The sequence below is a fragment of the Protopterus annectens genome, chromosome 13.part0 (genome assembly GCF_019279795.1).
Source record: "Protopterus annectens isolate FY-2018-M chromosome 13.part0, PAN1.0, whole genome shotgun sequence".
Lineage (NCBI taxonomy): Eukaryota > Metazoa > Chordata > Ceratodontiformes > Protopteridae > Protopterus > Protopterus annectens.
This window is the reverse complement of record NC_056747.1, coordinates 1,341,092,559-1,341,106,360: the sequence shown is the minus strand read 5'-3', so window position 1 is coordinate 1,341,106,360 and position 13,802 is coordinate 1,341,092,559. Positions and strand designations below refer to the sequence as shown.

Here is a 13,802-nt window from a genome sequence, read left to right as displayed (position 1 = left end):
TATCAGACTATTATGTGGAGTTGATCCAAGCACTGTCCTTGGGCTAAGAATTTGTCTGTGATTCCCTTGTATTAACAGCATATTGTGCTTGTATTGGATTGGTTGGTGAGGAGTGTGGGGTCTGTCTGTCTGTCTCTCTCTCTCTCTCTTCTTAGTGCTTTGATTTATCTGTAAAGCAAGATATGTGTCCCTCTCACCACCTCTAAAAATATGGTTTTCCTAACCTCTGAGTTGGATGCAATGAACTTCTTGATCTCTTCTGTTAAGATAAAAGTATTGATCTGGTTTCCTTTTGTAACTTGCAGAGAGGTTAGAAAACAGACCTGTACACTTGTTTCTGAAGAAATGTAGGTATGGTACCAGTGCCTTCCACTCATTTATTTATTTATTTATTTATTGTTTGTTAATCGGGTTAGTCCAGCTGGGCTTGTGGCCTCTTTTCAGTGGAGACCCAAGGAGAAAAGCTCCAGTACATAGTAATACAACATTATGTAAACACGCAATGGATGTCACTCAACATTACAAGTTGCAGAGTTACAAAACAAAAAAAAACACTAAATAGAAAAATAAAAAAAATATTTGATCAGCATCACAGTAGACAGGATAGGTTACATAGTAAAGATCAGTACAGAAGTATCTATTTTACACTAAAATATAAGTTACATTACATTTAAGAGGATGACATTATAATGGTATGTGCAAGATAAGCCAGAGGCCAGCATGCATAAAATGTGTGGAAAGCTTATAACATGAGCTTTTTGTTAGCTTTGATGGGGAGTTGATGGTGGGGGAGTTTTTTTAGGTGGAAGCATGTTCATAGGTTCATAGGTTCAATAGAGCTGGAGTTTCTTCAATCTGGCAGCATATGACAGAGGGTTACCTTGTTTTGCAAACTTTGTCACACTGAACCTGTCTGCCAGTATGTTGGCAATGTCTGTGGGTTCAGTGATTTTGTATCATTTTGGACTAATTCTGAGCATATCTGGGAGTTTCCACCCAGGTTCCTAACATAACTGAAAAGGCCTTATGATTGTCCTTTGAATCCATGGCAATTTTTCTCTCAAAATTGGCCTTAGTTGATTTTATGAGTGCTTTATGGATTTTGTTCTATCATGTAATAGCTTTCTCCTCTTATTGTAAAGTTTGTTAATGGCTGGGGTCCACCAGACTTTGTGGAAAGAGTCTTGGTTTTATTTGGGATTGCCTGATCCATGCAGTCCTGGAGGTGTTCATAGAAGGCAGCCTTGAAGGATACCACACCAGTCTTTGAAGTTTGCTTTAGAGAAGTTCTTCACTGTGGTCTTTTTGTTTATTAGTTTATGATCAGATCTCATCAATGAGGATATTGTGGAGCATTTTGTCCCCATGTTTATGATAATGAGATCTAGTATATTTTCTCCTCTCATGGGAACAGTGACTAGCTGTTCCATGGCATTTGAATTTATAAATGCCAGGAACGGCTTGAGTAATGTTCCCAGTCTATATTCAGTCACCCAATATGATGGTGTTTGGAGATACATTTATACCCTCCAGTGTCTTCAGGAAGGCTGTGTGGGGTTCCTGAGTTTGAGAGGGTGGCCTGTAGCATGCTACAATTTGCAGTCTATTCTTGTGAAGGGCATTCCCATTTGGAGGATAGATGAGACAGAAGTATGGATTTGAAATTGTTATGGTTAGGTAAATTATGTAGTGGGGAGGATAGAGAGTTCCACAGTTTGGCTATGGGGTGGGATAGTAGTAACTGGTCAGGTGGTTGTAAGGGTTTGTGCACTTGTAAGAGGTTTTGGCTGTGGTAAGCTGGAGGTATTTTAGGTAGTTGGGGAGTTCTAACCAGTTGAGGGTTTGTAGAGAGTGGCAGTGATGGGAAGAGTTCTTAGAACTGGTTGCGAATTTGTAGATTTTGTTGTAACAGGCTTCAAGTTTGGAGTGAAGGCCAAGTTGTATGTTGGAGAATAGGCGGGCACCATACAAAAGGGAGGGGAGAAGAAAGGTAGATGCAAGGGTTTGTCGGGAGGAGGGGTGAGGTAGCAGTTGTGCCTGTAGAGAAGACCAATTTTTTTATGGGTTTTTTGATTGTGGAGAGAACGTGGGAGTCGAGTTTTAGGTTTTCATCTATGGTGATGATGACAGGGTTCCTAGAGAGGAGTTGTGGTATTGTATGAGGAAGTTGGGAGTGTCAGAGAAGCATGTAAGAGTGGTACAGGATATGTACGAGGGTAGTGTGACAGCAATGAGGTCTGCGGTGGGAGTGACAGATGCGTTTAAGGTGGGGGTGGGATTACATCAAGAATCAGCTCTGAGCCCTTTCTTATTTGCAATGGTGATGGACAGGTTGACTGGAGAGGTGGAGATATGCTCTAGAGAGAAGAGGAATGAAGGTCAGCAGAACTAAGACAGAATATATGTGTGTGAATGAGAGGGAGGATAGATGAATGGTGAGGATGCGGGGAGTAGAGGTGGTGAAGGTGAATGAGTTTAAGTACTTGGGATTAAGAGTTCAGAGTAATGGTGAGTGTGGAAGAGAGTACAGGCAGGATGGAGTGGGTGGAGAAGAGTGTCAGGAGTGATTTGTGACAGACGAGTACCAGTAAGAGTGAAAGGGAAGGTCTACAAGAGGGTAGTAAGACCAGCTATGTTATATGGGCTGGAGACAGTGGCATTGACAAAAAGGCAGGAGTCAGAGCTTGACGTGGCAGAGCTGAAGATGTTAAGATTTGCATTGGGTGTGATGAGGATGGACAGGATTAGGAATAAGTATATTAGAGGGTCAGCCCAGGTTGGAAGGTTTGGAGACAAAGCCAGAGAGGCAAGATTACATTGGTTTGGACATGTGCTGAAGAGGGATGCTGAGTATATTGGGAAAAGATGCTAAGGATGAAGCTGCCAGGTAACAGGAAAAGAGGAAGGCCTAAGATAAGGTTTATGGATGTGGTGAGAGAGGACATGCAGGTGGTTGGTGTGACAGAGCAAGATGCAGAGGACAGGAAGAAATGGAAACAGTTGATCTGCTGTGGTGACCCCTAATGGGAGCAGTCGAAAGAAGAAGACCTATGGTGATGCCAAGTAGTTTGGTACTGGGAACAATTTCTAGGGGGGTGTTATTATGGCTATTGATGGAAATAGGTCTTTGTTGGGTTGGGAGGTTTTGGTGGGAATGAAAATCATTAGTTTTTTTTTTAGTGTTTAGTGCTAGGTGGTTGGATTACATCCATGATTCTGTTTTGGAGAAGGTTATTTGGGTTATGATTTGAAGTTTGGAGGGGCAGGAGGCTGAGCAGATGATAGTGGAGTCATCTGTGTATTAGATAACTGAGGCGTCAGAGATGGAGAGGTGGAAATTGTTGATAAATATGTTAAAGGGGAGTGGGCCTAGTACAGATCCTTGTGGTACTCCTGTGGGTGTAGGTAGGAAAGGGTAGGTTGACTCTTTCCATTGCACAGCCTGTTGCACATGGAAAGGTAGCTGGAAAACCAGGATATGGTTGAGGGTAAGATGCGCAGGTGTGAGAGCTGGGACAAGATTAAGAAGTGGGAGATGGTATTGAATGCCTTTGAGAGGTCTAGAAACAGTGAAGATACATAGTTGCCATTGTCCCGTGCTAGGTTGACTGTCTCAAGGAAAGGAGGGCAGTCATAGGGCTGTGGCCAGGGTGAAAGCCATGTTGGGTGGGGGACAAGAGGTTGTGCAGGGTTAGGTATGGCATTAGTTGGGAGTGGATGTTTTTTTCAAGTATTTTACAGAGAGGAGAGAGTATAGCTATGGGCCTGAAGTTGGTCGTGTCAGTGTTTTTGCCACCTTTGTGTAGAGGGATGATGAATGCTTGTCACCAGATTGTTGGTACATAGGATTCTTTTATAGACCTATTTATAAAAATAGATTTGGGACAGACTATTGATTCAGAGGATAGTTTGAAGAATTTTGCTGGAATGTTGTCAGGTGCATTGCGGCATGGTTTTAGCTTTAGGAGCAGTCTTTTTATTCTGTTAGTGGAGACAGGTTTAAGTGAGAAGAGGGGGAAGGAGGAGGGTTAGGGGGGCAGGATGAGGGGGTAGTGTTGGTGAGCTGATTAGAAAAAGTGGAGGATAAGTTGGCTATGCTATCTATAAAGAATGTGTTGATTTCTGTGGCTGTTTTAAGGCTGGTGAGCTTAAGATCAGGTCAGGGTTGGCTTTATTACTGGGGTTGAGAATTGAGGAGATGGAGGTCCAGAATTTCCTTGAGTTAGGTGAATGGTCAGATTTCAGATTGAAGTAGTAGGATTTGCAATCTTTTGTTATGAATTTATGGCTAGGTTACGCAGATGTTTAAATTCTTGTTGGGTGCTAGGGTTTTTCAGTTTTTGGTACTGTTTCCAGTTTTTGTCTCATTGCTTCATTATCTGTTTAGTTTCTTGGGATAGCCAGGGGCAGGGGTTAGATATGATGCATTTAGATTGGGAGGGTTTATCTAGTAGGGTATGAAAAGTGTGGTTAAAATATGATATGGCATTGTCTAGTGGAAGGCATTTTAGGGTTGACCGGTCAGTAATGTTAAGACATTCTGAGAAGATTTCGGGGCTGAAGGAGGCTAGGTTGTGGGATTGCTTAAATTGGTGTTGTTTTTCTATTTGAGTGGGTAGGTGGTCTATGAAGGCTGGTAGGTGATCACTAAGGGGGTCTGGTATTATACCAGCATTGGTGTATGGTTGGGCTGGGTTGTTAATATCCAATCTATGATGGTAGTGGAGGTAGTGTCTTTGTTTGGCCTGGTAGGAAGATTTATAAGTTGGGTGAAATTGTAAAGGTTGATTGAGTGGGTTGGGGTATCTGAGAGGAAGGAGGCCCAGTTAATATTTGTGTCAGAGGATGTAGGTTCAATTTCTGATGTTGGAGCTAAACCAAGAGAAGATGTCTTCTAGTGCTTTGGTATTGTCTCCTGGTGAGATGTAGATGGAGCAGATGCAGATGGATTTGTAATTGTTAAGTTTTAAAAAGCTAGCAATTATTTCAGCATTATCAAAGGTTGGGATGGGGTTGGTCATAGGAGTGAAGATGAGAGTGGATGGGTAGATAATAGCTACACCACCTCCTTGGGTCTGTCATTACATATGATATGGTAGCCTGGTGGGAGGATTTTGTGGTCTTTGATTGAGGGTTTAAGCCAGGTCTCAGAGACTGCGGTTATGCCTGGCTGCTTATGAGAGAGTCAAGCGTGAAGGTTGGGAATTTTATTATGGAGGCTTTGTGTGTTCAGGGTGGTGAGGCGGATATATTTGGGTTTGTGTGGTGTGGAAGATAGGTTTTGGGGGTAATGTTGTGTTTTGGACCAGAGTTGGGGTGGATATCTCCTGAAAGTGAGAGTGAGATATGTGGAAGGAGCTGCATGAGGAGGTTTAGTGGGGATAGGAAAATGTGGTTTTGCTGGGGGAGGTATCTTTTTTGGAATGTACTTAGGATAGGGTGTGGGGGGTGTGGGGTGGGGAATATAGTGTGTTTGAACAGACGGAAGGGGGTGGTAGAGTAAAGTTCAGTGGAGATTTGTGAATATGTGTGGGATTTGTTTGGGTGGAGTGAGGATGTGGTGTGTGGAGATTGAGATAGTTGTGTGTTTGTGGGGAGGCTAAGTTTGGTAATGTGGGTTAGGGTTACTAGCATGGAAGCTAGTAGCAATGTTTGTAGGTGGAAGGTAGGCATAGTTGTATGGATGTGTGTGAGGTGGTGTGTGTGTGAGTGTGGGTTGGGTTTGTGAGTATTGGTGTGTGTATGGAAGTGGGAGGGGTTTGGTAGAGGGTGTATGTGATTGGTGTAGGTTTGTTAGGGGTGTGGTGTGAGGAAGTATAAATGTGGAGATAGTGGGGACAGGTGGGAAATGGGGGCAGGGTAGGGAGCAGAGTGAGCCCACAGGGCGAACAGAGCGAGAATGAGCTGGGCAGGAGTGAATAATCTCAAAAAGAAGACAATCAGTTAATCTGGCTCTTAGAGGTGGGAAAGGTGCAGCTGGGCTGTAAGGTGAGTGGGAAAGTCTGAGACAAGCAGGGGAAGTGGGCAAGGAAATAAAGGTTTATAGAGAAAGTTACAACTGTTCTGTGTAGGAGGCTTTGGGAGTTAGTATAAATTAAAATTAAAATGCCCAATGCGACTACAAAAAGGGAGTAATGCTGCCACCTAGTGGCAAAAGTGAGAACTTTAATGTTGTTATGGAGAAGTTTAAGGTAAATGCAGGAAGGCAAGGATGGCTGGGGGGGAGGCCAGGCTGCTCTAGGCTGCTACTGTGTATGTTACAGTTAAAGCAGAGATCGGTAATTAAGTATGAACACTTACAAAATAATATCATGTGGTAGTCAGGGACCAGCCTAATTGCTACTCCTAGTATTTTTAGTTTCAACCTCAGTTAGCTACCTTTTTGTTATATCAGTTCTCACACATATAAATATAAAATGTCTAGGAAGATTGGCTTTTTTGCCTGGGGGTGATACTGTCTGCATGCTCTGTTAAAGGGGCTACTAAGCCATGCAAGAGGTTATGTATTTCTTTTGCAATAAAGGTTCTGGGGTCACTATCTTCACATTTCTCTGGCAGTACCCATATTGTCTTATTGTTCTGCTTTGATCTGTTTTTCACACCATCTTTTTGTCTCAGCATTATGTACAGTTTGACCTGCATGTGTCTAGAGTTAATGTCTAGTTTAGCAATATTGTCCCTGTTTATGCTGTTTCTTGGTACTGAGTACACAAGATATTTTGAAAGTCATTTAGTTGGGTTTCATGCATTGGCCACGCTACTTTTAATATGTACAATGTCTGAAACCAGGTTTTGGACCAGTTTTATAATGCCATGAGTGACTCCTTAATGGCTTTAATACCTTCTGTGATATTGTCCAGCAATGTTGAGATGCTGCCATACAATGCCAGTCCTCTTCACTAGCCCCTAAGATTAGTATGGTAGGCAAGCAGGTGTCAATGGTCTTTTCACAAGAATTTATCACTGTCAGACTTCAGTAGTTAGATGTGTTCATTACAGAACTAAGACTATATTAGCTGAGAATCAGAAACTGCCCTTTAAAGCTGTTGTCTTCATTTAGGATGTAAATAATGTTGTGGGTCAGGTAACATATATATATAGGGTCGATATTAGATAAATGAAAGTTTATCTTACCGAATGCTAAAATGAGCGAAAATCCCGGAACCCGAAACCAGAATTCTGAGATCGCAGTACAGTGAAGATGGGAATATTTGTCCTTTCCTCACTGTGGTGCGATCTCAGAGTTGGAATATATATTTAGTAGGGGGTGTGGGGGGTGCAGCCCCTCACAATTGCAGTATCAAGTTTCAGGATTTCGATAATGTCAGCATTCGGTAAGATAAATTTTTGTTTATCTAAAATAGACCATATATATACATATATATATATATATATATATATATATATATATATATATATATATATATATATATATACACACACACACACAGATATATATATATATATACATATAGATATATAGCTATAGATAGATAGATAGATAGATAGATAGATAGATAGATAGATAGATAGATAGATAGATAGATAGATAGCTATAGATAGATAGATATAAATATAGATATACATACATACATATATATATATATATATATATATATATATATATATATATATATATATATATATGCATAAAGGTTAATAAATATCCATAATTTCTGTTACTCCACAAATCTTACATCATTTAGTAATTCCTGTGATAGTTAACTTTATATGTTCCTTTGCTTATGCATAAAATTAAATATAGTTTTAATATGAATTTATTATATTGTAGGAGAATAATACCCAGTTATCTTCAGTCCAGAGGGGAATTTCACATCTGTCCATATCTGCTGAAAGAGGTAAATCACATTTATACACTTCATTTTCAGTTAGAGTAATGCAGTTTAGATGTGCAACAAAGCTGACGACTTATGCTTAGTGCAGACATTGGTTGAACTATCCAGGGTGATATATCTAGGAATTTCAAAACTTCTCCAGTAAATAATTGCTTTAAAATTGTAAGTACTTCTACTTCTACAAATGCATGTTGCATATGAACAATATTTACTCAAAGTTGGTTTGTAGAAAACCGTGTCAGTAAAATGAAGTAAACAAGTCTGAAATGTGATATTACTAGTTTATTGCATGAGAAAGTGGTTGAACTCAAACAGGAAAGACTGAATTATTGTCAGGAAGATGTAACTTTTTGGTTACTTCATTCAATTCATGGAATTCACAGGAGTTTCAAGACCATTTTACTCTATGACAATGTATGACTTGCCAATACCCACCCACAGGCCTTATCTCCTCTCTCAAGGAGGGAGAGGCCAGTTAGTTCCAGGTTAAATCTGACAACACCCATCCAGTCATCCAGATTTAGTTTGACGAAAGATACTGATTCCCACTGATCACTTGACAAGGACCGTTATTTTATACAAGAGGGTGACGCTGGCTGATGAACCTATCTGTCCATCATATTCTGTTTATCTGCTGAGGAAGGTTCAGGTTGCTGGTTCTAGTGCTAACTGAGCTGTTTGATTTACTGAGATACCACTGAACCTTTAATGGCATGGTAAGCAAGCATCACCCTTCAGGAGTCTATAAGACATAGAGTACTGGGGCAGGGCTTTTCTCTCCTAATAACTCATATTCTTAAGACCAGAGATCCTTTTTTTGTTAGGAACCTTTGAGGCTTTTCACGTTTATTGAGATGTTGAGTAAGATACACACCAAATGAAGCCTTGCACTCTATAATGGGTCTGATCAGTGCTGAATGCAGAGGAACACTAACATATTTGGATGCAGGTGGAACACCTTTGGTTAATAGGTGTGCGAAGTAGAAGGACCTCCTGACTACAACTGCCATATGATGATCAAAGGAGAGGAAATGGATGACCTAAGTGCCCAAGTCCATGACTACATTTTATTTTAGTGAGAGTGTATTATCTATACTGGATATTGGGTGTAATTTCTTGTTTCTTAAAGAAACAATACTACACTTTGTAGCATTCATTTTAAACCCATTTTTTTTGTACATTAGGTATAAGTGGATAAGCTCTTTCTGAAGGGCACAAATATCTGAAAGGGTGTGATAATTTCTTCCAGTTTGCAGTCATCTGCAAATCTGGTTAACCAGAACTCCTGGTTATCATTTTTGAGATCAGAGAAGAAAAAACTACATTAGACATACAATAAATGACATTTGAGCTGATGAAAAGCAAACTAAACTAGGAAACTGTAGACCTATAAAACATCTCCTCAAAATATTATAAAATATTTATAGTTTTTAAAAAGTTGCATATCAATGTAAAAAATAATAGCATTACAAATTATTCACAATGTCGATATAGGTCCAGTTACACCACTATCACCAAAATTGTCCTGTAACAGAGCACATTCGTAAAACTGCAATTTCATTGAATGAAGTTTCATTTGTTTCATCATACTGGGAGATTATAAACCTATCTAGTTTGTTCTATAATTGCATTCTAATTTCCTCCATCACTTTCTTCTCTCTCTGCCTTTTTTGCATGCCCCATGTCATCTTGGGGTCTATATTATAACATCGAAGTACAAAAACTTCGAATGTTATAATATTGAACCCAGTAGAGTGAACGCTTGCAATAGCGTAGCTGCAGAACACCAAATACTTTCCTAGGGAAAGTATTCAGTGGTCCGTTTCTGCAGCTTCGCTATTTCCTTAACTGCGGAGTGAAGGTTATGGACCGGGTTAAGGTAAGTGTGCGAATGAAAGTGAGTGTGCGATTGGGCATGGGTTAGGTGAGTTAGGGTTAGGACACGTGTCAGGTAAGTGTGCGATTGTATGGACATGAGGGTTAGGATGGGGTAGGTGAGTTAGGGTTAGGGAACGGGTAAGGTGAGTGTGCGATAGTTAGGGACCTTAGGGTTAGGGTTGGGTTAAGGTAAGTGGATAGCTAGTGGTGTGTGTCTGGTTTAGTGTAGGGTTTTGTGAAGTGTATGTGTGTGGTTTATTTATTTTGGTGTGCTTGAGTTGTGTGTATGTTTGTCGGAACAGCACATTTTTTTCCCTGGGAAAAAATTAGCTATTCTGACTGTTCTGTTTTCTGGTTTTTCGATTGAATGGGTTCGATATTATAACATTCAAAGTTTTTGTACTTCGATGTTATAATATAGACCCATCATCTTGAATGTTTTCGTAGAGTTCTTCTGTAACACCATTATAGTATTGTATTTCATGGGTCCATTATCCTTACTGTACAAGTAAACCAAAGAGTAAAATGGTCACACAGAGAAACCAGCTAGTAAAAACTACAAGACAAACCTAGCCAAGGTAGAGTTTTCTCTGTGTAATACCTTAAACCTTCTCTAATAGATGCCCATGGGATATATGCAAATGACCCCTTAAGGACATCAAGTGTTTCAACTATATGGCTTCTGAATGTGCAAGACTTTTTACTTTTTTTATTTTTAAGTCTCTGTGGATACAGTCAGGCCAATAAAGCCAAACCCCTGTAGTTGCGGGCATGCATGTTTCAGCCTTCTTATGACCTCATCAGCACAGCATAAGTGGACTGTTTGGTTATACTCTAGAAATACAGGAACTGTACATCCAGCTGATGTCCATAACCATTAAGGTGTCTGGAAATATCCCAGGTACAAGTATGTACAAGCAGTACATCTATGAAGAAAAATAGCAAGCAGTAAGAATAACAAGCAAGAAAAATGACAAGCAAGGAAATCACTTCAGTTGGGTCAGCACAGTTTATTTTCCATATAACTGACAAGGATTGCAACTGGACACAAGGTACTTATACCGTCTTAAAAGATGCAGTCCTGCCTTTCTGTTTTACACAGTGCTGTCTTAGATAAAATAATGTTCTCTTTTCTTCCTTGAATGGGAAGAGTGTGTTAGTGTACTGTGTCCTAATATGGTCATGCAGTTATTTTCAAAAATGGTACTGAGCCCGTTTATTTTTGTAAAGGATACAGACACAAGCATTTTTTGCTCCGCTTTATCATGGCCTTATTATTTTTCTAATCTTTCTAATAAGAAGCACTTTTCATTATTAGTATAGCTACCCTAATATTATATTATATTATTATTATTATATTATTATATATTATTATTAATATTATATTATTATTATTATATTATTAGTATAGCTACATGTGATATCTGTTTTGCTATTACTATTAAATGATCAAGAATTAATGAAAGGTTGCAACATGTGAAGTAATACCAGAGCTTAATAAAGAAAAGAACTTCATATAATCAAGTCTGCAGCACATATAAACAAGACACACCATCTGTTCCTACCCTTCTTTCTATAGATACCCTATGAAGTAAAAGCAGTATACATTGATGTCTGTAGACAGTGGCGGATCCAGGAATCTGCAAAAGGGGGGTGCACAGTCTGGTTAATGAACTACCAGGGTTGGAGTGAGAAAGTGGGACACTAGTTTTTTTTGGGGGGGGTGTAAAGATCACCTGAAGATGTTCTGACATCATGTTTGAAAAGACAGAAATATACATTCTGTTGATAAATAGATAACTGAACAATGTTCACGCTGATAGTTCAAACTAAATGGTATCTTCTAATTCCTGATATAATTGTAGTACAGTAAACAAATGTAGTAGACAGGTGGGAATAGATGTAGATAGGCGGTATTTTACCTCCTTCTACACTCAGTCAGAGGCAATTAGACACTGTGAAGTGACTGCAGGTGTTCACAGAGGTGAGGAATTTACTCATAAGTTAGCCACTATAGACAGTATCCCTACTGCAGATTAGGTGGTACCACTCTGTAGCGTGGATGTGTGCCTGCTGTGGATTATTCTTGCTGGCTTAGTGGCTATTAAAACATTGTGCTCCAGTTTCAATATCACTTTTTTATAGTCAAACTTTTTACCTCATTTGACAGGTGATAAAAGTGATTTACAATGGCTATGTCACATTTGCAGATTAGCTAAAAGTCATGTGATGTTATCCTGTGTGCTGACAACACACCCTTCCTGCCTAACTTCAATGCCTACTACTCATTCAGATCCTCTACTTTGAAAGTCCCCATGGCTGGTGGAGGGTTATCTACATACCTCCAGTGAAATAATGACCTAGAAATCCTCCATGTATTGTTAATGTAAATAAGATACTCTACTACATACTAGCCCATTACTAACCTCCTTTCATGTCACCAGCAACTTATGAAACATACCTAAACAAACTGAGGTGACTATACCTCTCAACCTGCAGACATCAAAAATACAGACAAAGGCTCTTGGAAAGCAGATACATCCAACCAAACACATGGACAGCTAAATTTGTATACCTAACATCATAACACCTATTTCACTATGACTATCAGAAACAATGTGGAGAAAGGTATCAAAAATGAATCATACAGGTATAGTAATTCCAAGGTAGAAGCCTTTCTATTTTCATAAGGAAAGCTGTTGGTGGAATGCAGAAGTCCAGGAAGTCATCAAAAGAAAGAAGGAGTGCAGGAAGAAGTGGGAGACAGAAAAGACTGACCAAGCTAGGAAGGAATACTGGTTGGCTAACAAAGAAGCTAAGAAGGAAGTTGCAATAGCAAAGAATAGGGCATCAGAGGCACTGTACCATCTTCTGGAAAGTATACGGAAGCACAGGTAACCTTGAGTCTAAGAGACCACCACGAAAAAACCTTAACGCAAGTTTTATTTTGTACGAAAGACAAGCGTTTTCGCCACAATAAATGCAGTAGCTTCATCAGAGGTAAAAAACAGCTATAACAGCACAAATTTTAAATAAAAAGTGCAGGAAGTGACTCAAATAGCACGTCACATGTATCATACACTTTACAAAACGTAAACAACCACATAGATCTAAAAAGCCTTCCAGTTCTAATGAAGGGGTCCAGCCTGGTAATGATGATTTTAACGAAGATCTAGGGGACGACTCCAATCGAGGGTTCAGACGGAGCAACAGGATTAAAGAAAATAAAAAATCTGGTTATAATAAACATACTTTTAACAATGGTACCAATAATGGTGATTTTTTAGAGCCAGTGAACAACAGGCTCTATGCGAACAAGAACAGGAACCGTAACAGGTAATGGCTGACCTAGTTCCTGACATTGTCCTAGAGGATGGACACCCTAATATCGTAACTAATAAGAATGGTGATTTTACGATTTATAATTTCTCTAATGTGGTCCTTGATGCGGACTTAGTAGAATTGTTGTCCTATGGCAACACCTTTGTCCCTAGCAGTGTAGGCAATTTAGCTAAGGTCATTACTGACCTTAAATGTTTTGTCCGTAAATTAAATTTGAAATTGCTTTTTAGTAATGATACAACTGGTTTGGCGTCTGGTTTAAAATTACCTAATCCACCCCTTCACGCTGGCCTCCACCTATTTGAAAACCTGTGTGAAGTAGACATTAGACACCTGTTTTCCTCTTCACAAAATAAAGTTGACCCTCCTAAGTTTAACATCACTAAGGAACAGCTTGCAGGTTTGAACCATCTTTGTGAGTTACCTTTGAGACTGATTAAACCTGATAAGGGGGGTGGTCTTGTGTTATTTGACGACTTTCAATATAAGGAGAAAATGCTCTTGATTTTGAAAGCTCCTGCTTATTGCACGGCCTCCTTAAACGAGGTGAATGGTGCTCATCGTCGAATTAGAGGCTATTTCAGGGATTTATTTTTGGCTGGGAAAATTGATGTGGACATATACAATTTCATTGACATCATTTCCCAAAAAGTCTGGTGATGTTTGGCATCCCAAAGATCCACAAGGATGCTCTCAATCCACCTATGAGAGCCCTTGTGGACGGTA

General features: G+C 39.6%; 1 long non-coding RNA gene across 1 annotated transcript in view; it reads left to right on the top strand.

Moving 5' to 3' along the window:
- LOC122788418 overlaps positions 1-7,864 on the top strand; it is a 158,939-nt gene extending 151,075 nt beyond the window's left edge. Inside the window, exon 3 of the long non-coding RNA XR_006362656.1 lies at positions 7,793-7,864. This is a non-coding gene — a long non-coding RNA (uncharacterized LOC122788418). The remainder of the gene's footprint in view (positions 1-7,792) is intronic.
- Positions 7,865-13,802: the final 5,938 nt, after the last annotated feature.